The 21225-nt window shown below is 38.0% G+C and overlaps 1 pseudogene; it reads left to right on the top strand.

The window, feature by feature from the left end:
- Window positions 1-21225, top strand: part of LOC130931714 (uncharacterized) — a 38156-nt pseudogene that overhangs the window by 1742 nt on the left and 15189 nt on the right.

Below are 21225 nucleotides of genomic sequence, written 5' to 3'. Positions count from 1 at the left end.
GAACACACCAGGCAGGTCCGAGATACTGTTGTGGAGAAGTTTAAAGCCGGATTTGGATACAAAAAGATTTTTCAAGCTTTAAACATCTCAAGGAGCACTGTGCAAGCCATCATATTGAAATGGAAGGAGCATCAGACCACTGCAAATCTACCAAGACCCGGTCGTCCTTCCAAACTTTCTTCTCAAACAAGGAGAAAACTGATCAGAGATGCACCCAAGAGGCCCATGATCACTCTGGATGAACTGCAGAGATCTACAGCTGAGGTGGGAGAGTCTGTCCATAGGACAACAATCAGTCGTACACTGCACAAATCTGGCCTTTATGGAAGAGTGGCAAGAAGAAAGCCATTTCTCAAAGATATCCATAAAAAGTCTGGTTTAAAGTTTGCCACAAGCCACCTGGGAGACACACCAAACATGTGGAAGAAGGTGCTCTGGTCAGATGAAACCAAAATTGAACTTTTTGGCCACAATGCAAAACGATATGTTTGGCGTAAAAGCAACACAGCTCATCACCCTGAACACACCATCCCCACTGTCAAACATGGTGGTGGCAGCATCATGGTTTGCGCCTGCTTTTCTTCAGCAGGGACAGGGAAGATGGTTAAAATTGACGGGAAGATGGATGCAGCCAAATACAGGAACATTCTGGAAGAAAACCTGTTGGTATCTGCACAAGACCTGAGACTGGGACGGAGATTTATATTCCAACAGGACAATGATCCAAAACATAAAGCCAAATCTACAATGGAATGGTTCAAAAATAAACGTATCCAGGTTTTAGAATGGCCAAGTCAAAGTCCAGACCTGAATCCAATCGAGAATCTGTGGAAAGAGCTGAAGACTGCTGTTCACAAACACTCTCCATCCAACCTCACTGAGCTCGAGCTGTTTTGCAAGGAAGAATGGGCAAGAATGTCAGTCTCTCGATGTGCAAAACTGATAGAAACATACCCCAAGCGACTTGCAGCTGTAATTGGAGCAAAAGGTGGCGCTACAAAGTATAAACACAAGGGGGCCGAATAATACTGCACGCCCCACTTTTCAGTTTTTTATTCGTTAAAAACGTTTAAATTATCCAATAAATTTTGTTTCACTTCACGATTGTGTCCCACTTGTTGTTGATTCTTGACACAAAATTAAAATTTTATATCTTTATGTTTGAAGCCTGAAATGTGGCGAAAGGTTGCAAGGTTCAAGGGGGCCGAATACTTTTGCAAGGCACTGTATATAAAATATGAACTTCCGGTATCGATATCGGATCGGGATCGCAATATTTGGCCTTGGTATTACTTGGTATCGGATCGAATCCAAAATCACTGGTATCGCCCATCCCTACTGTTCTACTTGTTCTTGAGTAAATTTTTGAAAGACTATTTTTACTTGAATAATATTATTATTCAGGAATAACGCTTCTTTCTCTTAGGTGAAAGTGTTGGCTCCTCTACTCACCTCTGCACAGCAGTCATGCTTACTGACCTACAGATGTCTCTAAACTAAGATGCTTGGGATTTGTTATGTGAGCAGACAATTTGCAGTCATGGTGCAAAAAAAAATTAATTGAACAGCAAATGATTGAAAAATAATGAATTATAAACTCACTGCATGTAACTTTTCTTTGCATCAAGTAAAGTGTTACATTTATCCTTATTAAAAAATCCAGTGGGGCATAATATGTTAAGTCAGCAACCACATATATTGGACTCGGTTTGATATCGATGTCAGATTTTTGGGGTTGGACAACATCGGGTTATGAAGAAAAAAACAAATCATAACTGGTGTATGAATGGGTCAGTGCAGACTAATGAAGGTACATTTACAGTAACCAATTCTTGAATTAAGTTAGTTTAATTTAGTCCCTCTTTAATTAAGGGGTCCTAGATTCACGACATAGTTCTGATTCCATGGCGACAGTAATTAATGTTGATTAAAATAACTTGATCAAGGAGATGGTCAAAGAAAACAAAAAAAGAATATGTTGAAAACCTTTTCCTAGAGGACTAGTAAATATTGCTATAAAGTAAGTTCATCACGTGTTTATTCTTATCATTAATAGCCATGATGTTATATGATGAACATCATGTTGAAATGTGTAGTGGAAAAAATACAAAGTTCCATTTGATTTCTTTCACAAAAAAGGTGAGATGATGAAAAAAGACGCGAGCGAAAGCGGGTCTTCACGCTCGGCTAATGAAGCGGCGACTCGCTGCCGTCCCAGGATGCACCTGGGGGTCTTTTTTCTCCTCTTCTTTGACTGAATGCAAAAAAAAAAACGCGGTCATGTTTCACTTCACTCAAATCACAACGAGCTGGTGGGAAGACCCCAGATTTTTTCTTTAAGATTGGCAAATTATCACCAATTAAAAAACTGGGAGGGCTGGCAGTGATTTGTCATGTATCGTTCAAAAGACGTCAATGGACGTACAATCCATTGGAACTGGGAGAGGCTGGCAGGAAATTCTACTAAACAACTAATAAACAGAAAAACAAGCTATTTAATCCCTCTGCTGTGGTTTGAATTGAGTTTATCACGAGTAGACGTCCAATCCATTTGAAGTGGGAGGGATGGCAGCGAATGAACGAATTAGACGTCTATCGCCGTCAGTGGCCTCCAATGCCAGCCAATGAGTTCATTTTGAGGTCATTTCACATCATTTTCTGTTGATTTTTGGTCACTTCCTTTTCCTTTTGAGGTATTTACGTCATTTCCCGTTGATTTGGGGGCATTTATTCCTGTTGATTTTGGTTTACTGAAAAGGAAGGGATTCCGGAATGTCCCCCAAATGAATAGGAAGGGACTCAAAAAATTAACAGGAAGATGTAAATGCCCTAAAATGAACAGGAAGTGACCTCTAAAAGACTGGCTGTGAATGCTCTAGGTCAGGGGTCATGAATTAAAAATCCTTTGGGTCCGAAATTTAAAAATTACAACAATCTCGGGTCCGGAAATATTTGTAATGCTTTTTTTTTTTTTTTTACCCAAAAAATACAAAAGTATCTTTACGTGGCCATGCTGATAATTTCAACATTCAAAATTGTAAATAATATATAAGAGGTGCATAAAACAAAAAAGTGCTTTAATTGAATCAATAAATAGCAACATAAGAGCATGTTCAAGCCTTTTTTTTTTTTTTTTTTTTTTTTTTTAATTGTGGATGCTGACAGGGGGACTTTCTTTATTGTTTTGACAGACCTCTTCTATTTGCTTTCCATGAAGCAAAGTTTCAGCAGCATGGCAGAGTTCATAGGGAAACTTTGCGAAAAAGCTGCGTGCTTCGTCTCATAGTGCCTTTTCAAATTGCTGCTATTTACAAGCGCTACTGTCTCTGAACAGATAAGCCATAGCGGTCTTGCGCTGCCACCAGGTAAAATAAACAAAAATGTGTTGGTCCACTCCTCCTTAAAAACTCTGTTTTCTGTATCAATCTTGCGTAGTTTTGAGCACGCCATTTGTCGTACCTTTTTCGCCTCTTCCTCCAACTTCATTCGGCTCAGTATTTGGCTGTCACTCCGCGGAGTCTGGAAAGCGAGTGTGAGGGGCCGTTTACATGCTGACTCTCCAGGAATACGAAAAATTTCAAATTTGCATTTGCGTCTCCATTTGAACAATGTCGCAATTCCGCATGAAAACGATGTAGTATTCATGCCAGGCCGTAGGGGGCAGTGCAGATTTACAGGGCGACAGAGAATGATGCACTTTGACCCCACCAAGCTCCCTCAGCCCGGAAAAAAATATGCCCGCCCACTCGAAGCAATGGCATTTTTCTTTTTTTTCAAAAAGGCACAAAAATTGAAACATTCAACATATTTAATTTAATAATATTATTAAAACAGTAAATTAAAGCCGACATTCCGCCATATTTGCTGTTTTTAATGTTTAGTAGCACCGCTGCGCACGCCCAATGTGACGTGTACGAATGCTGACATTAACGTCGCGGTCTCGCGCCGCGGGAGCCTTTAATATGCATGCCGAGGAAGCCCCCCTCAATTCCCGGCAATCGGTTTCTTCCACTTTGGAGGCAGGATTCCGAATTTTTCGTTTTCGCCTTCCGTCTTCGCCGACACCATATGCACGCGAGGCAAGTCCGCTACTCAGTCATTGCGTCTTTGTGTCGCAGAGTCGCCATGTAAACTGACCCTGAGACATGCTGTTCTAAAAATAACTTTCAAATGCTTCACTTCCATTGGCTGGCTCACGCGCGTCACCGCCAAGGTTTTTGTTTGTTGCCCAGCTCGGCTCTGCAAACCCGCAGACAAAAATGATTTTTGTTGTTGCAACGTGTATTAGTCGCGACAGCTTGAGATCCGGTCCAGACGGCTTGGAGGTCCGGAACCGGACCGAGGTCCGCGGTTCCGTGACCTCTGCTCTAGGTTCATTGCAATTTGCCAATGACAACGTAAGGCGTCCAGAGGTTGCGCTAGACTTTTTCGTTGTCTTTCATTTTGACCTACAGGGTCATAAAAATTCGGTCATAATCTATTTTTACCCGTCACTTAAATTTTTTAAATGGTGATAATGACATTGTGGTGACCCTTTGTTTGGCATAATTCACCTTCTGTACTTATGTGTCCATTTGGCCAAGCGCGTTAGCGGCTACGACACAGTCACGTGACAGAGACACTTAAGAGCCGCGCGAGTATTTGGTTTTCATTCATTTTAAATTAATATTCTGTCCGAACAAGCTTAACAGAGAATCCACACCGTGCCATCACACATCAAGCAGATGAATATGTAACTTTTTCTCCACAGTGACAAAAACAGCTGACTGTAGCCCCAGTAGGTAGGCTACATTATGGAACAATGAAATTAACAGTTCACCTGCTGTGGCCTAAACGGAGTCTTACACCTTCCTCCTGGTGCGCATGGACTTGAATTGCGTGCCCGCTTGTGCAGTCCCTGTTTTTTCACCTCTTTTATCAACACCATCGTCGTTTTGGGGCTTTTTGAAGAAACTTCGGACACTCAGTTGCCTTGACATTTTTCAGAGTAAGGCCAACGACGTCATGCGTCAAGAGAGACATTAGCTAATTAATATGCTCTCTCGCCACCCTGTGGTCTAGGGTGTGAATTGCAACCTGTCAAAATGACAGGTGGACGGAGTTTTTTCCGTCACCGTTTTAAAAAATCGGTCAACGACGGAAAATATTCGGTTAACGCGACCCCCAAGACGTCTAACCCAGTCAAAATAAATTGGATGTCTTATGCCATCATTGGCAACCAGTGAGCTAACAGAGACATCATTCTTATGGAAGATTTTTGGTTCCTTTCTTTTTCTTTTTCTTTTTTTTTTTTTTTTTTTAAACAGTGACATGTTTTAAAACGATAAATCAATTCTTGGTGGAAACACATTGATAACTTTTTGGGCTACAAAGGCACACCTCTATTGGAGAGACTGTATGTAGTCACTGCTGTGAATGAGTCCATTTAACCCTGGGTAGTCTGAAGTCTTTGCTTCTTAACTTTTTACAGGGTAATCATTGAAGTCAAGATTGCTGCCAGACCTCATAGTCAAAATGGATTGGATGTCTAACATCATCAGTGGCACTGAAAGATGAGCATTCAGAGCCAGTCCTCCCAATTTAAATGACTTGGATGTCTATTGGCGTCAATGGCACTCAATGAATTAAATGCTCTACACTAAAGTTGTCCGATATTATCGGTCGTCGATAATATTGGCCGATAAAAGCGTTTCAAAATTACATCCGACAATATCGACATTTTTTTTTTTTTATGACCAATTTTGGTCGAATATGCATGTTGCTTTCTGGGTTTAGCAGTTATGCATATTGTTATAGTGGTGCAATATAGGCACTTTTTCCATAACTTCAGTTGAAGTTGTTCTCCTATTTTTCCCAGAATTTTTATTCGGAAAACCTTGAAGCTGTTACATTTCTCATTATACAAGCATCCATTGAGGCATCACAATACAATTAGCCATAATATGTTAAATCCACAACCACATCGGTATCGTATTGGTTTGAGATCGGGATTAGATTTTTGGAGTTCGACAATATGGGCATATCATTTAAAAATTCATGATCGGACAACTGTACTATTCACTGTATATCAGATATAGAGTGTTGTTTGGATCATATCCAGAGTATATTTCAATATTTTTATCACTATTATTTGAATGTCATCAATGTAGTTTTAGGAAACATTTTAATCATTTATAATTGTTCTTATGAATATATATATTTTAGGGCTGTCAAAATTATCGCGTTAACGGGCGGTAATTAATTTTTTAAATTAATCACGTTAAAATATTTGACGTAATTAACGCACATGCCCCGCTCAAACAGACTAAAATGACAGTACAGTGTAATAATGTTGGCCTGTTACTTGTTTTTTGGTGTTTGGCGCCCTCTGCTGGCGTTTGGGTCCAACTGATTTTATGGGTTAGTACCATTAGTGAGCATGGTGTAATTGTTTTTTTGACTGAAAATTTTACAAATTTTAATAAAATGAAAACATTAAGAGGGGTTTTAATATAAAATTTCTATAACTTGTACTAACATTTATCTTTTAAGAACGACAAGTCTTTCTATCCATGGATCGCTTTAAGAGAATGTTAATAATGTTAATGCCATCTTGTTATAATAAACAAATACAGTATTTATGTACCGTATGTTGAATGTATACATCCATCTTAACTTTCAATTCCAACAATAATTTACAGAAAAATATGGCATATTTTATAGATGGTTTGAATTGCGATTAATTATGATTAATTAATTTTTAAGCTGTGATTAACTCGATTAAAAATTTCAATTGTTTGACAGCCCTAATATATTTTTATTATATTAAAATAATCACACACATTTTGGGTCATGTTGGTCACACTTGTACTGTACCAAATGTTAATACTGTGGCTTACATGAACCAAGAAATGATAATGCCAAGACTTAATGGGGTGAAGTTAAATTACCATTGGTAGTTACTAGACTTATAAAGGTTTGAGCAAAATAAAGTGGACGTATGAAGCCTCCCCCACTTTTTGCCCCTCCTTAAGAAAGGACTTCCTCTCCCCTCTCATTTTAAAAGCTGTGTGGTGCATCCAGATCTACTTCACTGATGTTCAGCGACACCATGCTGGGGATTCTCTGCCTTCTTATCGCAACGCTGACTTGTGAGACCCTCTTTGTCATTTCTCCTCCACGCGTTGGAGTCAGCTAACAGTTGTTGTTTTTGTCTGTTGACAGGTGGGGATGCGGCCAAGGTGCTGACCCAGACGCCGGCAGTTCGGAGCGCTTCTGTAGGAGAAGAGGTGGTTCTCAATTGCAATATTGAGAGGAATGACAACAATTATGTCAGCTTTTATAGACAGTTTCCTGGAGACGCTCCTCAGTTAATTCTGTGGCATCACTATTCATGGTACTCATCTAGCTATGGATCAGGATTCTCCTCTAGTCAGTTCAATGCCAGAACATCCTCCCATGTGGATTTCCAATTCATCATTAAACAGGCAAAGGCAGAAGATTCTGCTGAGTATTATTGTAGCATTTGGGATGGCTCTGCTTCTGAAGCGTATTCGGCGGAGGAACCAAGCTGCTGGTGACAAGTAAGTACTTTGAATTGATCATCAAACGGGGTACAATTCTGCATTTACCAATCTATAAATGCCTAATTGAATACATTTGTTGAAATATTGTTTTTTTGTTGTTGTTGTTGTTTCATCTTTTACATTTTTGACACTTGATCGTAAACCTTATTGTAAGCTAATGAACACATAAACACAAAAAAGTACATAAAAAGTATTTATAGCCCAAGAGTAATTCATATATTTGTTTGGTTGGTTATAATTTTCAAGATGCAATTGATTTATGTATAGCTACATTCTGCACTTTGGCCATTTTTATTAGTCTTTGTGAGTTCCATATATGCAAATGATTACATATCTTGTAAGTGCCAATATTATTTATTTCCTTTTGTTGCGCATTTACTTTTTTTTTTTTTTTTAAATCATGATAATGTATAAGTTTGGTTAGCCAAATGATAACAGTATGCCAGTAGCTATTATTTATGTGTCGTATTTTAAATAATTTCTACCTATATTCTTTCTTGACAAGTTCTTTCATGTTAGTTATGGGAGTTCTTGATGTAGATTTTTTAGTATACTTTTTAGTGAGGTACCTTTGGCGATACAGGTAGAGTAAACAAAATATTAATTCATTTTTTTGTTGCATATTTAATTTGTGTTAAAATGTTTTCCAACTTTTAATCATGTCTAAATTTGTGCTAGTCAATGCCTTTGCTGTGTACCTGATGAACTCTTTTATAGATGAAGATTTTATTCTTTTGTTTTTGACATTTTATGATGAAAAAGTATTTGAGATGTCTTGAAATATGAATCGGTGCGCTTCTGTCCAAATGTAAACTAATCAGATGAAGATAAAATGAAGCTGAACCAGGATTTATGTAGCATTGAGAGGTTATGGGATCTCAAACTGTAGGTCGGGGGCTGAAAACGTTTGTTGTAGTCATCTTATAACGTTATTCCACTATGTCATTTCTGTATTAATTTTACTGATTAACCTTTGTATTTGAGTCGTGGTGCTTTAAAATAACAGATCTGATCCGTCCAGGCTCTGACATGACTCCCCCCGTGGTGACTGTCTTCCCCCCGTCCAATGACGAGGTCCAGTCCAAAGAGGCCACTCTAGTCTGCGTGGCCACTCAGTCCATCCCGTACGCTGACGTCACTTGGCTGGCTCGCGGCCTTCCGGCGACGGGCACCAACGCCACCGGTCCTGCCACGCGAGAAACGAACGGCAACTACAAAATCAGCAGCTATCTCACCGTGCAGACGTCTGAATGGAACTCGGACATCCCTTACACTTGTAAGGTGTCTTTGGGCTCCCTGTCAGCTGAACAGACCATCAGCAAGTCCAAGTGTGCAATTTAGCAAGCCCAAAATAATGTGTATGCATGTTTTTAGCTAGTCTGCTTTAGTTTTCTATAACGACTCAATATTCTTCAATAAAAAATATGTCATCGATTTTGGACTGAGTATGTTCAGATTTGTGCTCATTTTCTTCAAAAACTTTACAAATATGTAAAAAGAAGCATGATTATTTGGTTAAAAATACAGTTTTGTGTATGCTTAGTTCCCTAAAATGAAGCAACAAACCAAATTTAAAATGAAGACTTGTGATGTGACAATATATTGAAAAGTGTAGCCCTGAAGGTTATCGATATGCTCCTACCATGAATCAATTTATTGTTTTGAAAAGGTGTCACTGTTTCATAAAAGTAAAAGGAACCAACAGGTTTCTACCAAAGTCTTCTATTAGAATAGTGTCTACATTAGCTCATTGGTCGCTGTTGACGGCGCTAGACATTCAGTTTATTATGACTAGATCGGATGTCTCGCACCATCAATTGAGCTGAAACCAGAGCATGTCTTGTGAGCATTTACAGGTCATTTCCTGTTCATTTTAGAGTATTTACAGGTGACTTCCTGTTGATTTTGAGTCACTTCAAACTCATTGGGGGACACTCTTGAGTCACTTCATTTTTAGTGAACCCAAAATGAATAGGAAGTGACCCGTAAATGCCCCAAAAGGAAAAGGAAGTGATCGAAAATCAATACAAAATGACAAGAAAACGCTCCAAAATGAACTTATCGCCTGGCATTGGCTGCAACTGACGGTCATAGACGTCCAATCCATTTGAAGTGGGAGGGATTGCAGCGAATGAACGAATCGAACGTCTACTTGTGATTTATTTATTTATTTTTAAATAAATTCATGCTATATTATTTGTTAATTAATGTTGACAACATTGAACATTTTTTAATCATTCTTCTTTTTTTAATTCATCTTTTATTCATGAAATCTTCACTTTCACGTAATTCACTGAAACAGCAAAGCCTGAACATGACTAGAAGTTTTTAGTCCTAAAAAAAAAAAAAAAAAAAAAAAAAAAAAAGAACAATTTCAAACGTCTGGTGACTTTTGTTGCATTCACGAATGGAAGATAGTTTACATATAACTACATAATACTGTAATTGAATTTAAAAAGAAATACTACTCATATGATTGTTTTAAATACTTTTCTTCCCAATTCGATCTCAAGTTGTTATTTTTAAATTCATAATGTTGAAAAAGGGGCTCTACAAAGGGTCAAATGTGAGAGTAACTACAAAATGATGACTGTTTTGGGGGGGATAGACTTGTAACTTTTATATCAGTCCTTGAACTCCACATTTATTCAGTCCTTGAACTCCACATTTATTCAAAATTATAATGTACTGTATTGTCATTGAGTCTTCATTCAAATACAATTATCAACGCAGCTGCCTGTTATGTTTTCTAAACAGTTGCACTTGATCGCTTGGGAATTGCATGCATGCTACACTCTAGTGGCTGAATAAGATATAGCATTAGGTTGTAAGGATCTTAAAGGGAAAGACACCCTTCCTATATACGGAATGACTCATGTAAAAGTTTTTTTTTTTTTTTTTTAGTATTTATTTATTTATATTTTTAAGTATTTCAGTATTATTATTTTTTGTTTGTTTTTACCTCTCCTGTTCAGCTGCTTCGACACGGAAAATAGGAATCTGCGTGCCCTTATGGGCTGATACTCCCATTGTGATTGTTCATGATGTTTTATTTTATAGTGGCGGGGTTAGGTGGAGTTAGAGTACACAAACATTTTACTCAAGTAAGAGTAGCGTCACTTCAAAATAAATATTACAAAAGTAAAAGTAGTCATCCAACAAATGTACTCAAGTACAAGTAAAAAATTATTCGATGGAAAAAGCCTACTCAAGTAAAGAGTCACATAGTGAGTAACTGCTTATGTTGTTTGATTTTTTTGTTTTTTAACAATATTATTTTTTTTCTCAGCACAAAGTGATTATGATTATGATTGAACTGTTCTATAACCTATGCATAATTTTATTAAGCCAAGTAATTACACACACAAAAAAAAAGAATTCCGGCGAGAGGAAAAAAAAAATCTCTAGAAATGGAGTGGCATTCGTCTAAAGATCATGAGTGCCCTCTTGTGGAGAAAACGTATTTCTTATTATGAAATTAAAAGGGTCATATCTCCCGTTTTCTGTAGTCGATCGGTGCTATCTATGAACATAGTGGTCCTATCGTTAGCTCATTATATTTACCCATGGACACCATGTGTGGGGCCTGATAACCGACAAGTAGGAGTGAATGTGAGGCAAAGGGAGACGTGATTAGGCGGGTTAGAGCGTACGCAACTCAGCAATGTGAAGTGGGGAACCCAGTAAGTAGTCAATCACCTGTAAGTGTGGATATGTTAACATCCTAATCTGTGCTACCTGATTGCTAATCCTGGCACCGACAATCCCTCTACCTGAGTGGACGTGAAAAAGTATTCAAGTATTCAATTTGTGAATTTCTTATCCCTCTGATAATGGGGGAAAAAATGTTGAAAGACAAAAAAGTGATGTTCTTAGTATTAGCTTTTGTGTTCGTTTCCTTCTGCTGTGATTGCCCATTGTTTTTAACTGTGTTGCCTGCTCCTAGTGTCTCCTCCAACCTGCATCCTCCTGTGTCACCCACCTGTTCCTCGTTATCTCGCTACCCCGTGTCTGTGTGTATATAAGCTCTCTGTTAGGTTTTGTGTCGGTTTTCTCCTAGTGTGACTTGTCCCTGTGATTGCCCATTGATTTCACCTGTTGTCCCTGCTCCTAGTGTATCCTCTAATCTGCATCCTCCTGTGCTCACCTGTCCCTTGTGTCGTTACCTCTTGTCTGTGTGTGTGTATATAAGCTCCCAGTTTCTTTTCACTCCTTGTTGCGTCATTTTGAATTTGCATGTCCACATTCATGACAGCGTTTTCCCCAGTTCCTCGTGTTCCTCGTCCCGCTTCTAAAGTAAGTTGATTTGTTAGCTTGACTTTTGTTTGTTAAGACATTTTTGGATTCCCCGGTCATTTTGTTGGTACTTTGTTTTTTGTTGGAATTAATTAAAACATTATTGCACCACCTTTTTTGCCTCGCTTCCCTTTTCCTGCGTTTGGGTCCACACACCACCTGCCTGCCCGTTTCCTGACATTCCCCATTTTTGATGAGTCTTGTCACGACATTGTCCATGTGCATGTTCATGTCAGCGTCGATTCTTTCCGTTCCTACGTCCCAGCCCTTGTGTTCCTCAGCCTAAGTAAGTTTTTAATATCAGTCTTTTGTAAGCAACCTGTTGTTGCTTACAATGTTGTTGTTTGCCTTAAGCGTTATTAGATTCCACAGTCATTTGGTTTGTACCTTGTTTTTTGTTGGCCTTAGTTAAATCATTTTGCACTGCCTGTCTGCCTCACCTGCCTTTCCCTGCATCTGGGTCCACACAACCGCTGGTCCGCCACTGCTCCCTGACATTTTGCAGCCATTTTGTGGTGTCAGTTATACGCATGCACATACACACTGATAGACTCGAGCACGGGTGCGTGTGATAATGGGTATTAATGACATAACATGTATTTGGGGGGCAATTGTGAGACCCCTGGCCCATATAATAAAAACTAGAATGTCCTGATATTATAGGGTGGCCGATAATATCGGTCCAATAAAAGCATTTTAAAAGGACATCGGATAATATCGACATAGGATTTTCACTATCGGTTTTGGTCCAATATGCATGTTGCCTTCAAAGTGAATGTAGAAGCCTTCTGTCTTTGTGCAAGGGCTGGTCACAGCTTAGCACAGCAGCACAGGTGGGTAGTAACGTGTTACATTTACGCCGTTACATATACTTCAGTAACTTTTTGAGAAAAATGTACTTCTTAGAGTAGTTTCACAACGTAATACTTTTTACTTTTACTTGGGTAGACTTGTGAAGAAAAAACACGACTCTTACTCCACTACTTTGGGCTACACTAGAGAATTTTTCTTCTTTATTCTAAAAATTGGATTTTTTTTTTTTTTTTTTGCCAAGGATGCCGACAAAGCCTTCGCCAACGAGACGTCAAAACAATGACCACATGCTCCATTATACTAATCAAAGGTAATATGCTTTTTCTCCACTAGAGGGCGCTCATGCTCTTTGTACGAATCTTTCAAGTGTTCTTCTGGTCTGAATGGCACCACACGCATGCTATTTTTAGACCTTGACGTCACATCGTAAAGTGGAAGTGGGATATTATAGACCCGCCCTCGCATAGAAACAATGTAATTTGCGCTACTTTTCTCCGGTAATCTTTCAAAAACTAACATGCCGATCACGCATTGCTTTTTTGGAACTTGTAGAAACGACTCTAGACATTACGACACATGAAGGATGTTTTCTTCATAAGTTTCCGGAAACCAAAAACTCGGGAGGAAAAAATGTGAAGACCGAATCAACTTGCACGGACTTTTTAACAACAGCTCGGTGAATCCATTCACATTTCATATGCAGTAAACATTTTGTTGGGTTGGCATGGTCTTTCAGAGGACAAAGAGGTAAGCCATTTTTATATTTTTAACTTATTTTTTTAGCGTAAGGTTGTGCCGCACTGCTTCTGACAATGAATAACCTGAAAAGAATTACAATGGTATCTGACTGCCACTGTTACCGTCTCTGTTACATAAATATATATATAAAAAAACAACTTTAGTAAGGGGGAAGTGTAAATAAATTATAGGATTAAGATGTGTTATCAATGAAAAAATTAAAAGTGTTCGTTGGCTGTCACTGAGCAGCATTTGCGATCGCTACACAAAGCTAAATAAATTACCCCCAAGAACGGTAAGAGACGTAGGACAACCAGAGGACATATAAGAAAGACAAGGCTGATGGTAAAGGATAGCTTGTTGAAACAGGAGAATGTCATTGTCAGTCGGGTCGATAAAAAAGCTAAGGCTATGCTTAGGTCGGCTCGTTTTTTTTCGTCTTTTTCAGCCTTCGACACTCAAGCCATCTCTTTAACTGAACATTTTTATGTTCTTCCACATCTTTGCCAGTGAATTTGGCATGCGGCACATCATTTTCGGAGAGAATTGGTAGGTTTAGCTCTGTGAACATCTCCTTCGTACACGATTTCCATTCATTTCCTATTAGGGACAAACGGTGGCTTGTCCCTACTTAGGAACAGTAGCTAATGTCATGAATATTAATGAGCGGAAGTGACGTGTTGCTTGCGGTACGCCATTGGATGATTTTCGTGTCATGTTTTTGGCCTAATATGGTCACGTAATTGGTTATAGTATATTTTAATAATAACAGCTCATAGAGATGACATTGTGCTGAGAAAAAAAATACCTTTTTTAAAAAAGAATCAGACATTGTAAGCATTTACTCACAACGTTACTCATTAATTGAGTATTGTTTTCAATGAATACTGTTTTACTTGTACTTGAATAAATTTTTGGATGACTACTTTTACTTGAGTAATATTATTGAGAAGCAACGCTACTTTCACTTGAGTGAAATTGTTGGCTCCTGTACCCACCTCTGCACAGCAGTTATGCTTATTGCCTAAAAGATGTCTCTAAATTAAGATGCTTGGGATTTGTTATGTGAGCAGACAATTTGCAGTCATGGTGCAAAAATGAATTGAAAAAGAAATGATTGAAAAATGATCAATCGTAAACTTGCAAAATAGCAGGGCGTTCAAATACTTATTTTCTCCACAGTAATTTTTAATTGAATCCAGTTCGCTGTTACATTTATCCTTATTAAAGCATCCAGTAAAGCATCACAATACAATTATCCATAATATGATAAGTCAGCAACCGCATAGATCGGAATCGGTTTTGATATCGATGTCGGATTTTGGGAGTTGGACAACATCAGGTTATGAAGAAAGAACAAATCATAATTGGTGTATGAATGGGTTAAAGTCAGTGCAGACTAATGAAGGCACATTTACAGGAACCAATTCTTGAAGAAAGTTAGTTTACTTTAGTCCCACTTTAATTAAGGGGTCCTCGATTCACGACATAGTTCTGATTCCATGGTGACAGCAATTAATGTTGATTAAAATCACTTAATAAAAGGATATGGTCAAAGAAAACAAAGAATATATTGAAATCCTTTTACTTTAGAACTTGTAAACATGTTTTAAAGTAAGTTCATCATGTGATTATTCTGATCATTAATGGCCATGATGTTATATTATGAATATTATGTTGAAATGTGTAGGGGGAAAAAATACAAAGTTCCATTGGATTTCTTTCACACAAAAAGTAGGGCTATCAAAATTATCGCGTTAACGGGCGGTAATTAATTTTTTAAATTAATCACGTTAAAATATTTGACACAATTAACGCACATGCCCCGCTCAAACAGATTAAAATGACAGCAGAGTGAAATGTCCACATGTTAATTGTGTTTTTTGGAGTTTTGTCGCCCTCTGCTGGCGCTTGGGTGCGACTGATTTTATAGGCTTCAGCACCCATCAGCCATGAACCATTGTGTAATGATTGACATCAACAATGGCGGGCTACTAGTTTATTTTTTGATTGAAAATTTTACACATTTTATTAAAACGAAAATATTAAGAGGGGTTTTAATATAAAATTTCTATAACTTGTACTAACATTTATCTTTTAAGAACTACAAGTCTTTCTATCCATGGATCGCTTTAACAGAATGTTAATAATGTTAAAGCCATCTTTTTGATTTATTGTTATAATAAACAAATACAGTATGTACTGTATGTTGAATGTATATATCCATCTTGTGTCTTATATTTCCATTCCAATAATAATTTACAGAAAAATATGGCATATTTTGTAGATGGTTTGAATTGCGATTAATTACGATTAATTAATTTTTAAGCTGTAATTAACTCGATTAAAAATTTTAATCGTTTGACAGCCCTACAAAAAAGTGAGATGATGCAAAAAGACGCGAGCGAAAGCGAGTCTTCACACTTGGCTAATGAAGCGGCGACTCGCTGCCGTCCCAGGATGCACCTGGGGGCCTTTTTTCTCCCCTTCTTTGACTGAATGCAAAAAAAGCGACCATGTTTCACTTCACTCAAATTACACCAAGCTGGCAGGAAGTCCCCAGATTTTTGCTGACGGGCAAATGATCACCGATTGAAAACCTGGAGGGATGGCAGCGAATCGTCATGGATCGGTACAAAAGGAGTCAATAGACATTCAGTCTATTGGAACTGGGAGAAGCTGGCAGGAAATTCTACAAAACTAATAAACTGAAAAACAAGCTATTTTCATCCTTCTGCTGTGGTTTGAATATAGCTTATCACTAGTAGACGTCCAATCCATTTGAAGTGGGAGGGTGGCAGCAAATGAACGTTCGTTCATTCGCTGTCACCCTCCCACTTCAAACGGAATAGAATTCAATGGCCTTCATTGGCAGCCAATCTGGGCAATGAGTTCATTTTAGGGTCATTTCAAATCATTTCCTTTTGATTTTCGGCCATTTTCCTTTCTTTTTGGGACATTCACGTAGTTTCCCGGTGATTTGGGGGAATTTATAGATCACTTCCTGTTGATTTTGGTTTAGTGAAAAGGAAGTGACTCCAGAATGTCCCCAAATGAATTGGAAGTGACCTGTAATTGCTCTAAAATGAAACGGAGGTGACCTCTAAAAGACTGGCTGTGAATGCTCTGGGTTCATTGCCATAGACCAGACAAGTCCAAAGTCCGGCCCGGGGGCCAAATGCGGACCATGGTCAAATTTCATCCGGCCCCAGTCTCTGTCATAAAATCAATAACGTCTGGCCCGCACACAGACTTAATAAATTGGTCAGCAGTACTGCAACCAGCATATGAAGTAGCTTACACGCGAAATTCTGCTCCTCATTTACCCACTAAAAGGCAGCAGCACTTTAACCCTTTATTGCCAAATGTATCACATTTGATAAACTTAAAATTTCATGATTTTGAGACTAATTTAGAATTTTGACATTTCTTTTTGAAAAAAAATGATGGCTGCAAGTCAACACATGCATCTGCAGGTTCCATGAGAAAAAAAACATGATTTAGCATGGGTTGTACTGTTGATATTGGAACACTTATTACACATATTCATTTTGACTTTTCTTTTTACAAATTTGAAAAATAGGTTTCATTAGGACCTTATTTTTCACATTTTAGGATTCTCTGATAATTGTTTCATGTTGCAGGTATTTAAGGGGTAAGCAACATTACTCTGTGTGACCCATTACTTCCATTTTCTAAAATGGCGACAATCAACAAAAAAAAAGAAAGTTGACTGTGACGGCCGACGCTTCAAGAATAGGTGGAAATTGGACTATTTCTTCACTAAAATACGCAACAACTGTGTCTTCCCTCATTTGCAAAGAGACAGTCGCTGTTTTTAAAGATTTCAATGGGAGGCGATATTACCAAACAAGACACGCTGACATGTACGACAAGATTACAGGGAAGATACGCAGCGAGAAATTGAAGCAACTTGAAGCTAGTTTAATTTCACAGCAGTAGTATTTCGCAAGAGCCCGAGAGTCAAAAGAGAATGCCGCAAAGGCTAGTTGCAAGATTGTTGAAATTATTTATTAAAAAAAATATTAAAGCAAATGTGACACACTGAATGGCTAGCTAAATTTTGCTTCTATCAAGGTCGGCCCCCCACATTTTTAACACGCCAAATCTGGCCCCCTTTGCAAAAAGTTTGGACACCCCTGCCATAGACTGTGCTACATGTCCAATCCAGTCAAAATAATTTGGATGTCCAATGCCGTCAATGGCAACCAGCGAGCTAACGGAGGCATCATTCTTATGGAAGATTTTGGTAACTGCAATTGGTTCTGTTTTTTTTTCTTCTTTTTTTTCAAACAGTGACATGTTTTTAAAATGATATATCGATTCTTGGTGGGAGAATGTTGATAACCTTTTGGGCTCCAAAGTATCACGATATATCCAGGGGTGAAAGTGGCTAGAATTTCTTGCCGGAATTCCCTGGCGTGAAGGTCGCCACGGAGCCAGAAATTTTATTTAACTACCGTATTTATTTTCCTTTTTTTTGGGGGGGGGGGGGTAAACCTCCTAAAACTACTGAAATGCAAAGAAAACTGTTTTGGCATAGTTATTTCTATAACATATACAAAAACTGATTTAAATTCAAAATTGTATTTTTTCAATGATTTGCAAAATAAAAGAACAAAAACAGCAATAACCCTAACCTCCATCTCCTAATTTTTACTTTTCCTCATTTCCTCACATACTCCATGCCAAATCTCAATTTTAACTACTTAAGAACATAGGATGCATATTAAAATTGAAGTTAATGTAAACATTTACTTTTGCAGTCTTTTTTTTATTTGCATAGCGCTAAATCACAACAAGGTTGTCTCAAAGGGCTTTGCAGAGGACACAATCAGAAGCAGCAAATGAAGCAACAAAGATGAATAAATAAAGTTCAAGTCCTGGGCATCCCCCATCCTTAGACCCTCCATGTCAGCAAGGAAAAACTCCAAAAACTCCAGAGTCTTTGGGAGAAAAATAGAAACCTTTGGGAGTACCATAGTCAGGAGAGATCCACTCCCAGGATGGTTAGACAGGAAGCACCAGGACTGCTAATGGGAATTAGCAGGCGAAGTTACAGTCCATAAAGATGCAGTGGAGTAAAGTAACAAGAAGAGGTCCATCTAGTCAGATGAGACGGGGGTAGCAAAGAGGACGTCCATCCAGCCAGGGGTCCGGACAGTCAGGAGGCTGCAGCTGAAAAATAGCCCCTCCCCAGAGGGGAGGAGGGAAAGGGGACACCGGGTGACTAGTGATGAAGAGACTAGACAACTAGATATTAACATTGGAAAATAGAAATAAAGTAAGACAAGTGGTAGGTAGAGTGACAAAAAGGAGATAGAACTCAGTGGCTGTACTTCCCCCAGCATTATAGCTTCTAGTGGAGCTTAGACTAAACTGTGAGTCTACTCCGACTTCAACTAACCTGACCATAAGCTTTGTCGAATAGGAACGTTTTTAATCTAATTAGAGCTGAAACGAATACTCGAGCAACTCGAGTAACTCGAGTTTAAAAACTGATCCGAGTAATTTTATTCACCTCGAGTAATCGTTTATTTTGACAGCTTTAAGCATCACGTGTTGTTCCGACTACTTTTAACGCTGGACAACGCGCTGATGTCACATGCATAGAGGAAGAAGCAAAAAAAAAAAAAAAAACTTACTACAGCCGCAACAAACGACGCCGAAGTTGCTAAATACTAGCCCGCATGATGCTACGTTGGTAGCAGGTAGCTTCTGATGAGTCTCATACAGATCCCATGTATGCTGAACTAGATGCGAAATGACAGACTCGGCCGCGTCTGGGCAGCGTTAGTAAACAGCCGCCATTTTAAAGCAGTACAGCTCTAAGCGCTAATAAAGAGCGCTAAGCGCTAATAAATAAGATTAACGTTACTGTCACTAGCTCAAGTAACGTTAGCCCTGCGGAGGGCTAGGTTTCTATTAATTATGACCACTTTCGATGCGTGGCTAATGTGTCTTACATACAGGCTTTAACATAACATAGCGTTGTGGAGTGATGAGGGTGTAAAATAAAAACTTAATAATGCTAACTATATATTTTAGCTCAGTAGTCAATGCTGGTAAAACACCAAGTAGCACTGGTCCCTAATGTGCTTCAATACAGCCTGTATCATACATTTATTTTGAACACTGCAAAAACTCAAAGTCCTATCAGGACTTACAGTTTAGACTAACTTAAAACTTAACTAGAACTTAAAAATGGCTTGACACAAATAAAAATTCAATTGAAACACGTGGGAAAAAATCCTAACTTTTAAGTGATGTTTGTTATCAAGCGTAATGGCATTTTTAGGTATATACATATATATATATATATATATATATATATATATATATATATATATATATATATATATATATATATATATATATATATATATATATATATATATATATATTTTTTTTTTTCCAAATAAGATCTAAAGGTTTTTTTGAGTGAAAGCAGTCTCTTTTTTTATTCTCGTTACATCTGAGATGCAATTGTTGGCTGTTTTCAACAATATGCATCGAAAATAAAGACATTGATCGACTGAAAATGGTTCAAGATTAGATGAAATGTCTTGTTTTCTCATGTATATTCATAATTGCTCTTCCCCTAAAAATATATTTGTTTTATCCGATTAATCGATTAATCGATAGAATTTTCAGTCGATTACTCGATTACTAAAATATTCGATAGCTGCAGCCCTAAATCTAATCTTAAATGTGCAGACTGTCTCGGCTTCTTTAGTATTCACTGGAAGCTGATTCCATAAAACGGGCTTGGTGGCTAAAGGCTGTAGCTCCAACAGTACTTTTAGAAACCCTGGGAACTACCAGTAGACCTGCTTTCTGAGAGCGGAGTGTTCTGTTGGGGCGGTATGAAACCAGAGCATCGGTGAGATAAGATGGTCCCAACACATTAATGGTCTTAAATGTAAGAAGGAGAATTTTAAATTTAAATCTAAACTTGACTGGAAGCCAGTGAAGGGCCTGGATCACAGGGGTGATGTGCTCTCTTCTATTGGTTCCTGTTAAAAGTCTTGCTGCTGCGTTTTGGATTAGCTGAAGACCTTTTAGAGAACTTTTAGGAAAAACTGCAAGTAGGGAGTTACAGTAATCCAATCTCGATGTAACGAATGCATGAATTAATTTTTCTGCATCGTTTTTAGATAAAATATTTCTAATTTTGGCTATATTGTGCAGGTGAAAAAAGGCCGTTCTGCAGGTTTGTTTAATGTGAGCTTTAAACGATAAGTCAGGGTCGAATAGAACTCCTAGGTTTTTAACTGTGGTGCTGCAGGCTACACTTACATTGTCCAGAGTGACTATCTAGGCGGCTAAAGAGTCTCTCACACTTTTCGGGCCTATTAATATTATATACTATATATTCTATATTAATATGGATTTTTCGAGTTCCACATTTTTTTTTTTTTTTTTTTTTGGGATATCGGTTAAAATTTTATTATCGGACAACTAAACGATTAACTTCATACCAATTATAGTATTGATTATTTTCATGTCATTAATTTAGTTTTATGAATATTTTAGTCATTTAAAATTGTGTTTATTCATATACATATTTATAACATATAAATAATCACACACATTTTGGGTCAAGTTGGCCTCACTTGTACTGAAACAAACGTTAATACTGTGGCCTACATGACCCAAAAAGTGTTGACGTCAAGTCTTAATGGGTTGAAGTTAAATTACAATAAGTAGTGAAGCAAAATCAAATGGTTGTATGAAGCCTCCCCCGCTTTCCACCCCCCTTTAGAAAGTACTTCCTCTCTGTCTCATTTAA

Source organism: Corythoichthys intestinalis, chromosome 16, assembly GCF_030265065.1.
Source record: "Corythoichthys intestinalis isolate RoL2023-P3 chromosome 16, ASM3026506v1, whole genome shotgun sequence".
Lineage (NCBI taxonomy): Eukaryota > Metazoa > Chordata > Actinopteri > Syngnathiformes > Syngnathidae > Corythoichthys > Corythoichthys intestinalis.
Note: the sequence above shows the minus strand (reverse complement) of the source record. Positions and strands in the feature narration are given on the sequence as shown.